This window comes from Protopterus annectens, chromosome 6.part1, assembly GCF_019279795.1.
Source record: "Protopterus annectens isolate FY-2018-M chromosome 6.part1, PAN1.0, whole genome shotgun sequence".
In the NCBI taxonomy this organism is placed as follows: Eukaryota; Metazoa; Chordata; order Ceratodontiformes; family Protopteridae; genus Protopterus; species Protopterus annectens.
In genome coordinates this window covers 110,842,099-110,851,490 of record NC_056738.1, presented here as the reverse complement: position 1 = coordinate 110,851,490, position 9,392 = coordinate 110,842,099, and positions in this window count along the sequence as shown.

Below are 9,392 nucleotides of genomic sequence, written 5' to 3'. Positions count from 1 at the left end.
AAGCATGTTTACTGACTAGAAGATTCAGGAGTATGTCAGACTTGAACCAGAGACTGGTGTTGGTAAATTGAGATGATCAGGAAGAAGACCAGCAACTTTGTTAAATTAGTGAAAGACTGTAAAGCATCAATCCCATTAGATACTGAATCAGGCATATGATATGTGACTTTGCAAGAGGAAGTGGTGAGGAAAACTGGAATTTTGCTGACTGTGTTAAATAGGTTGCTGAACTGTAAAGCATATACCCCACTTTCTCATTAATGTTTAGACAGACACTGAAGTTACTTAAGAAGTAACTGTAAGTAAACAGTTTTAGTTCTTTTTAATATTTCTATAAAAAATTAATGATGCAAAAAACAAACAATAAATAAAGAAAAAAGAAAACAAAACAAAAAGTACAGTTGTGTAAAATCTTACCATAACGGTTGATGTCCTTGCCTTTACCGCTACAGTATTCCTTACTTATGGGATTCCCTGCCATGAAGCCCTCCGTCCTGCCAGTTTACAAAAGTCTACCATTGCTTTAAGGTACACTGAATTTCACCTGTGCACTCCTTGTGTAAGGTAGGACATAAAGGTGATGTTCAGGTGTATCATCCTCAGAACAGATTGCCCCAGTAGGAACAGCAGTCCAAGGAAAACCAAGGAGAATCTGCACATACAGGAAGGGAAAAGACCAGGGGGATGGAGGGAGGGAGGGAGGGAGGGAGTGAATACTGCAGAGGTGAAGGCAAGGACATCTACCATTATGGTAAGATTTTACACAACTGTACTATGTCCTTACATTCACCGCTGCAGTATTCCTTACTAATGGGAGAGTGCAAAAGCTCAAGAAGAAACTTGGGCAGAGAAAGCAGCAGAGCTCTCCAAGAAGCCATGAAGAATGGCAGCAGCAAAACCAGCTTTAGCTCTGGAGATACCATCCAACTGGTAATGTTTGGTAAAGGTATGCACAGAACTCTAAGTAGCAGCTTCAAGAATAGAATTAGTATCTAAGCATTTGAAAAAAGCTCTAGTGGAATGAGCCTTTATCGAAGAAGCAAGGCTCTCACCATGAAAAGTGTAACAAAAGGAAATAGCCTTTGAAATCCAAGTGGAAATAATTTACTTGGAAACAGCCAAACCTAAAGACCTAGGATGAAAGGAAACAAATAACTGGTCAGACTTTCTGATAGCTTTATTTTTAATCCAAATAAAATCTTTGCTGTCCATGCACATCTAAGGTATGCAGCACCCTCTCACTGTCAGATTGTGGAGAGGGAAAAAAGTAGGCAAATTAATAGACTGATAAGTGACAACTTATTAACCACCTTGAGCATGAAAGAAGGATTAGTACGCAAGGACACCCTGTCCTCATGAAATATCAAAAAAGGTGGACAAGCCATAAGGGCTTGCAACTCAGTCACCTGTCTGGCAGAAGTAAGAACTAACAAAAGAACTGTCTTCCAAAAACAATGTCAAAAGACGGCTGAAACAGCAGGCTCAAAAGAAGTCAATGTTTCCAGAACAAAATTAAGATTCCAGGAAGGAGGAACACGCTTCCTGGGAGGTCTAATACGAAGGACGCCTTTAAGAAATTGCTTAGCCTCAAATCTAGAAGCTAACGGGGGAATCAAAGGCAAACAAGCAGAAAGAGCTGATAAGTGGGCCTTAATAGAAGAATAAGCCAAACCAACACTGAGCAACTCACACAAATAAGAAAGAACCAAAGAAACATCCACAGAAAGTGAGTCCAGGTCACGAGAAAGACACCAAATCGAAAACATCTTCCATTAAGATAAGTAGAATTTCCTAGTAGTAGGTTTCCTGGCCTCCTGCAGGACCTGCAGAAAGTCCTCAGAAAAAGGTGTCCATGAGGAATGAAAACCCTATCACCCCTCATCTTGTGTGAGGAGATCCACCCTTTGAGGTAACTTGTGATGACTGCCCCTGGCTAGATGCAGAAGTAGAGGGAACCAGTGCTGTCATGGCCAAAAGGGAGTCACTAACAAGATTTTGGGAGCATTCTGTTGAATCTTGAACAGGACTCTCGGAATGACAGGAAAGGGAGGGAATGTATAAAGAAACATCTCTTTCCAAGAAAATGACAGGGCATCCACCTTCCATACCAGAGGACCTGGGACTCTGGCCAAAACAGAGGAAGTTGTCTGTTCAGAGGGGAGGCAAAGAGATCTACTTGAGGAGTACCCCACTGGTGAACAATGTCCAGAAACACATCCCCGTGACGCATCCATTCATGGGATTGAGTGAAGGACCTACTCAGATTGTCTGCCATAATGTTCTGATCTGAAGGAATGTAAACTGCCTGAAGAGTCACATGATATTGGAATAGCGAGATCCCAGACTAGAAGTGCCAGCCGGCAAAGACGGTAGGATCTCATACCCCCCTGTTTGTTGATATACCACATGACTGAGGTGTTGTCTGTGAATACCTTGAGAGGCCCTGCCGAGAAGAGAGGATGAAAGGCCTGAAGAGCCAGCATAAGAGCCTTTATCTACTTAATGTTGATGTGCTCCTTCCACTGACGAGGTGACCACACTCCCTGAACCCTCAGGGAGCCAAACGTTGCTTCCCATCCCACATCTGAAGCATCTGTGAACAGATCCTGAGAGGGAAGTGGAGGCTGAAAAGGAAGCCCTGGATACAGAGACAACTGCTGAATCCACCACAGAAGTTCTTTATTGAGACACGGGAGAAGAGGAACAGGAAAGTCTACAGGATGCACATGCTGAAGCCACACCGACTTCAGAAACCACTGGAACTTCCTCATGTGGAGTTTGGCCAGAGGAAGCATTGGAATGGTGGAAACCATGAACCCCAGAGTTCTCAGAAACACCCTGAAATGGAGGCCAGGGGAAGAAGTGTTTGAAAGAAAGAAATGAGAGTTAATGCCTTTGGAAAAGGCAGGGATGCCAGCATTGGCACCGTTTGAAATCTGCAACCCAGAAAGACATGATCCTGAGAAGGAGTCAGGGAAGACGTGTTGAAGTTTATTGTAAACTCCAGGCTCTGAATCACAGAAATGGTAAAATGATGATTTTGCAAAAGGACCTCTGGAGAAGACATCTGAATCAGCAGGTCATCCAAATAAGGAAAGATCTGGATCCACTGAAGCCTGCAAAAGGTGATCACAGGAGTGAGACATTTGCTGAACACCCTCGGGGCAGTAGAAAGGCCAAAGGGCAAAGCACAGTACTGAAAATACCAGGAAGCAACAGAGAAATGCAAAAAAAATCTCCCAAAAAGAGGATGGATTGGAATATGGAGATAACATTCTTGAGGTCCAGAGAAATCAGAAAGGCCTGAGGGAGCAAGAGAGGAAAAAGGGACAGAAGGGACAACATCTGAAAGGAAGGCACCTTCAGAAAGGTGTTCAGATGGGAGAGGTCTAGAATAGGTCTCCAAGTACCTTCTTTTTTGGGCACTAGAAATATTCTTGAATAAAACCCTTTCCCCTTTTGGGACACAGACACTTCTTGAATAGTACCCTGAGACAAGAGGTCCCAAAGAACCTCTGGGAAAAAAGGAAGCTGTTCCTAAGGAGGCTGAGGAATGCCCATAAAAGGAGAAAGGGAAATCTAGATCATGAAGTACCCTTGACGAATGATTGACAAAACCCAAGAATCCTGGGTGATCTGGAGCCAAACAGGAAGAGAAAGAGAAATGTGGCTGGGAATGGGTGAATAGTCAGACAGCACCTGATTTGTCAGGAAAGGAAGGCTTAAGAATCCCTGCAGTCTGAATGGCCTTAGCAGAAGGAGTCCATTTACTACCCTTTTTACCTTTAGAAGGAGGACGAGACTACCTATGAACAAAGGCTGGCTTAGAAGGGTAGCTTCACTGAAACTTAAGCACAGGAGAAACAAAGACATGCTTAAGCTCCTGTAAAGCCTTCACCTTGTCCTGAAGAGACTTAAATAAACTAGCAGCAGCTTCACCAAATAAAAAAAAAGACTATTATCCAGAGGAGCATCCAGCAACTTAGCCTTAATATCATAAGGCAAAGGTTGAAGCCAAAGCCATGAATATCTCCTCAGAACATAACCAAAAGCAGCAGCCCTTGAAGAAGCATCTGCAGCATCATAGCTACATTTGATGGAATGATCAGCTACCTGACACGAAGTCCCAAGTAAGAAAAGAGCAGAAGATTTACCCTCAGAGTCTGGAAGATCAGAAGGAACCTGAGAAAGAACAGCCAAGACATACCTAGAGATATGGGTCTGACAATTAGTAGCCCTAAAAGCTAGGGTAGATGAAGTATAAACTTTCTTACCCAGCCTATCCATGGTCCTACTGTCCTTGTCAGAAGACAGTAACTTGGATGAAGGAAGTAATTGAGATGGCTTATCAGAGGCTACAGACACCACAGGAGGGTCAGCAGCAGGACATTTAAACAAAAAGGAACAATCCTCAGGCACCCTATAAAACCTATCAGACTTCCTAGGAGCAGAGGGGAGAGAATCTGGTGCTTTACAGCCAGTGGAAAAAACATCCAATAAAGCAGGCAAGACAGGAAGAATGGCTGCAGGTTTAGGAGATTTCATCTGCAGTAACTCATAGTACCTCGTATGAATATCCGAAACCTGGGCATAATCCCACTTAAAAAGTCCATCATCCTAGAGATCATGTCCCCAAAGGAAATTTCCTCAAAGGGATTATCTAGAGTATGAGAATCCTCCTCTACAGACCCGTAGTCTAAAGGAGAAGGAATCTGGGCAGAACAAGCATGGGAGTCATCACCAGAATCCACGTCAGAAGAATGCACTTCTCTGGGCCTTTTAGGAGAAGCGGAGGACCAAGGAGGGGCAGGAAATGAAACCCCTTGAGAAGGCTGCAATGATAGTAAAGCATTAAATAACCCAAGTAAAGCCTTGCCACTCACTTTGTGGATCCCTAGGAGCAGAAGAAATATGGTTAGGTTTCTGTTTCGTTCTTAAAAGGACAGCCATCCTGGAAACCTGAGAAGGCCCAGACTCAGGACGACATTCCACAACTGCAGTAGGAACCCCTTCCCTAAAGAGAAACTGCAGAACCCTACTAGACCCTTCAGAAACAGTCAACCTTGGTTCCCTCTGAACACCCAAACAGACGTCTGCAAAGGATGTGCTGCCTGCCAGATCCTCACTGGCCTCCAACCCAGATGCAGTAGAAGAATCTGACAAAACAACTGGGTAAGCCTCCAGGTGCATAATAACCTCAGAAGAATCTCCCGGCAGAGGCTGGACAGTGGAAGATTCTGGTCTAACCTTGTGTACCTTCTTCTTCCCAGATGGCTGACCCTCAAGGCAGGAAGTTCCATCCATAGTACCCACAGCAAGAAGTTTAAGTCACTGATTCTCAAGGTACAAGGAAAGGGGAAAAAGCCTATTATGAAGAGTTTTGGGGACAAACACCTGACAAATTGAACAAGGCGTATGGTTGTGAGGAGCACCAAGGCAAAAATGACACTTATCGTGGCGGTCTTTATGGGGGAATCAGTCTCCCACACTGGTATTTGCCTTTCCTGGATGACATTAACCCGAAACAGCACTAAACAAACAGAAAAGGTAACCAAAAACCCAACTGGGTACTTATCTGCAACTCTGATGACTCTAGCAAACAGGAGTAAGCACAGAAAAGCCAATAAACAGAAAAACGGTAAAAAAAACAAAAACAAAAAAACAGATGTATGCAACAGACCGGTGGTTAAAACAGTGTTCAGACTGGCAGCAAAGAAGTTCTGAGGATGATATGCCTGAATGTCACCTTTATGCCCTACCTCACACAAGGAGTACGCAGGTGATGTTCAGTGTACCTTAAATCAGTGGTAGACTTTTGTAAACTGGCCGGATGGAGGGCTTCACAGTAGGGAATCCCATTAGTAAGGAATACTGCAGTGGTGAATGTAAGGACATCAACAATTCATGATGTAAGCTGAATGTTATACTGTAAAGCAGTTTTGTATAGAGTGAAGTCAGGGGTATTTTAAATGCTAGGTAGGGGAGTTTTATCAGTTGTTTCTATACAAGTTAAAAATATTAAAGCAATAAAGTATTTTTTCTTACTTGAAATGTACCCAGGTCTTACAATGCAACAAGAAAAGAAAAGTTGGAAAGAAGCAAGGTAAGGTTAACATACTTTTTCGATCTTGGTTTGAGGGAATGGATAGATGGATGGTGTAAAATTGTATTAATCACATTATATGTAGAATTAAGATAAGAATGACCTGTTTTGTCAGAGGTAGAGTCTACATTAATGATTAATGACCTTTATTTAAGTCACAGACAATGATTTTCTTAAAAATATATGCTTGAAAAATAGGACCAATGATGAAAGGCACATAAAATTGTAGTTCTTTCTTGCATTTCCTAAGTCTTTAGCTATATTCCATTAGCAAATACTGTCAGTGATAGACAAGAAGTCTACAAGTACAAGCAATTAATCATGAGAGTTCTAAACATTATGTTCTAAGTGAAATTTACAAAGGTTGTTTCATGCATCTGCAAAGTTACTACTCATTTTTTTTTCTTATTATCAACTGTTTTCACATGGAAATGAGCAGTCTGCACATGCAATCAACCATGAGAGGTCTGAACACTGTGTAATTGACATTTAAATGCACACTAGCAAGCAGGTCAATGAAAAATAAATTAAGTATGAAATTCTGAGAAATGAATAAGTTGCAGAGATAGTTGCCTCCCAAGCTGCCTTAATAATTTAATGCATTTAATATAACAGTGCACAGTTTAGTTTCTTTATTTAAGAATAGCCCGTTTAAGGCTAAAAGTTATTTTACTGAAAGCATGCCAGCTGGTTTTTTTTTTTTTCCATTTGAAAGGGGAAAGGGATAAGAAAGGAAGATACATGAATAAATGTATGTTGGAACACAGGCTCTAAAATGCACTTTTGCATGGTTAATCTTAATTATAGAATAGGTACTACCTGAGGGTGCAGCTACCATCAGTTTAGGGCAACTGCACCTATCTGCAGGAGTAAACTTCATTTTATGAAAATGCACAGTGTTAGTATTTGTTCTAAGAGGATTACACTAGTATGCACTTATATTTCATCTAAAACTACTACTGTGGCACATGAGAAGTTTGGGAAAAATAATCAGATTGCAACAGGTAATATTATTTTGGACGGAACCAGGAACTTGATTTGAAATAGTGAGGATATATTAGGTGGACCTAGAAGAGAATATATAACAGAACATGGCACGTTTCTGAAGAATTACATGAAAATATTTGATAGGGAAGATATGAATTCAGTAATATGCAGATAGAATTTATATATTATTCCCCAAAGTACAATTACTGGGTTAGCCCACACAGACACTATGTTTCACAGGAATTTGGGTATTTAGTTGAAAGCTCTGACACTTATCCAATAACTATTTCAGATCATGCACCAATAAAAGCTAAGATAAGATTCAGGGTAGTGAAGTAAGAATAAGACACTGGTTCTTTCCTACTTAGCTACTAAAAAGAGAGGAATTTAATGAATGATTGGTGGAAATAATCCAAGAATTATAAGGAAATACAGACAACTCTTAAGAAGGGATAGCTAGTGAGGTGGACAAAATAAAAATGTATTTTAACAACATGGTATAAATACGCAGCAGGAGATGCAGAAAGAAGCAATATGAATTGTTTTGAGAGGTTAACAAAGACAAGAGTAATGCAGAATAGGGGGATCTCAAAGAGCAAGAAGAGGAGCAACTGCAAACTGGAAAATAAGAGAGTATTTGGATAATATTCACATATTCAGAAAATTTACTGTTAAGAAACTATTTTTGGTAACCACTCCAGAGCACAAAACCTTTTAGCACTATGATTTAAGGAACAGAAAGTAGAAATGGTTATTGCCATTATTTAGGTACATAAAACAAACAGGGATCCCACAGAGTTAATACACATATTTTGAAAATGTTATGAACATTTGTAAAAAAAACAGAAAATTGTGGACACCAAGAAAAGGCACAAATTGAAATATTTTGGAAGACTTATTTATACCAAGGTTAGAGGAAGCTGAGGCTCAACAACTCATAGCTATGATAGGAAGAGATGAGATAAAAACACGCAAAAGGGAAGACTTCAAGAACAGATGGCACTCCTGTGGAAGTTTTGACATTGGGAGGGATGAAAGTAGTATAGATCTAGAACGTTTTAACAGAATTTTAAAGGGGGGACCAGTATCGTGAAAGAAAGTTATGGTGGCTACTTTACTCAAAGAGTATAAAAACCCTTCAGACCCAGCTTCATAGAAACTTTTTTAATTTTAAACTGATTATAATGTGCTGCACTAAGAGAATGGCAAAGGTTTTGCCAAAAATTGATAAATATTGTTCAGTGTGGTTTTGTGGATAGGACAAAAATTTGACAAGATTAATACAACAACCTGATGGAAGCAGAATGTAAAAAGGCATGACTATTGTCAGTGAATCTTGTTGACGAGAAACAGTTCAATTAAGTCTGCTGAGATTTTATGAGTGGGGCAATGATAGCATTTACATTCCCTGATAGAATAATATGCTTAATTATGAGTATATATGAAGGGTATAGGTAAGAATTAAGCTGGATAGGATCCTCTACAGTAAGTGGTGTTTGAACTTGCCGCGGTGGTGCAGTGGTAGCATTACCTCATAGCAAGAGGTTCTCCCATTCGATTCTCGGCTGGAGTGCGGGGAGTGCCTTCTGTCTGGGGTCTGCATGTCCTCCCCGCGGTTGGGTGGGTGTTCCAAAGACATGCGTAATGGGCGTGCCTTCGTTGAAGGTTGAACGTTGAGCTGGCACCTCGGCATTCATGAAAATCTACTGCCAATCATTAGCAGACCGGAGTTGCGCTGTGGCGACCCTCTAACCGGGAAAAAGCCGAAAGACAACAAAAACAACTTTATATTTCAGGCCATTGACAGAGAAAATAAGGCAATCGAAAATTCAAAAATACAATAGTATGGTAATCAAGAAATGTTATCTTTACTTGCAGATAATATTTTGTTCTTGGCAATTCCAGAAAGACATTTTGGTGTTAAGGAACATTTTAAGACAGTTTCAAGTCTTTTCAGGATATAAAATTAATGAAAATTGTTCTAGACTCAATCAAAAACTCTGAGCTGGTCTTTCTCTTAGCACTCACCTACCCCTTTCACTTTGTCTGTACTCTTTTATAAAGACCTGTTACAGAATACAGTTTTTCACCTGCAGTCCAGACTTCGCTTCTGCTTCACCTAATCCTACTCTATTACCATTCCATCTCTAGTTATTTGCTCCCAGTTATTACCATTCTGCCTCTAGTTATTTGTTCCCAGTACTTTGGTTTCTTTTCTAATTTTCTAAGGTTAATCCAAGCCTCCTCCTGTCTATTTTCTATACAACTGCTTGCAGTTATTTCTATAATAAAATCTCATAGG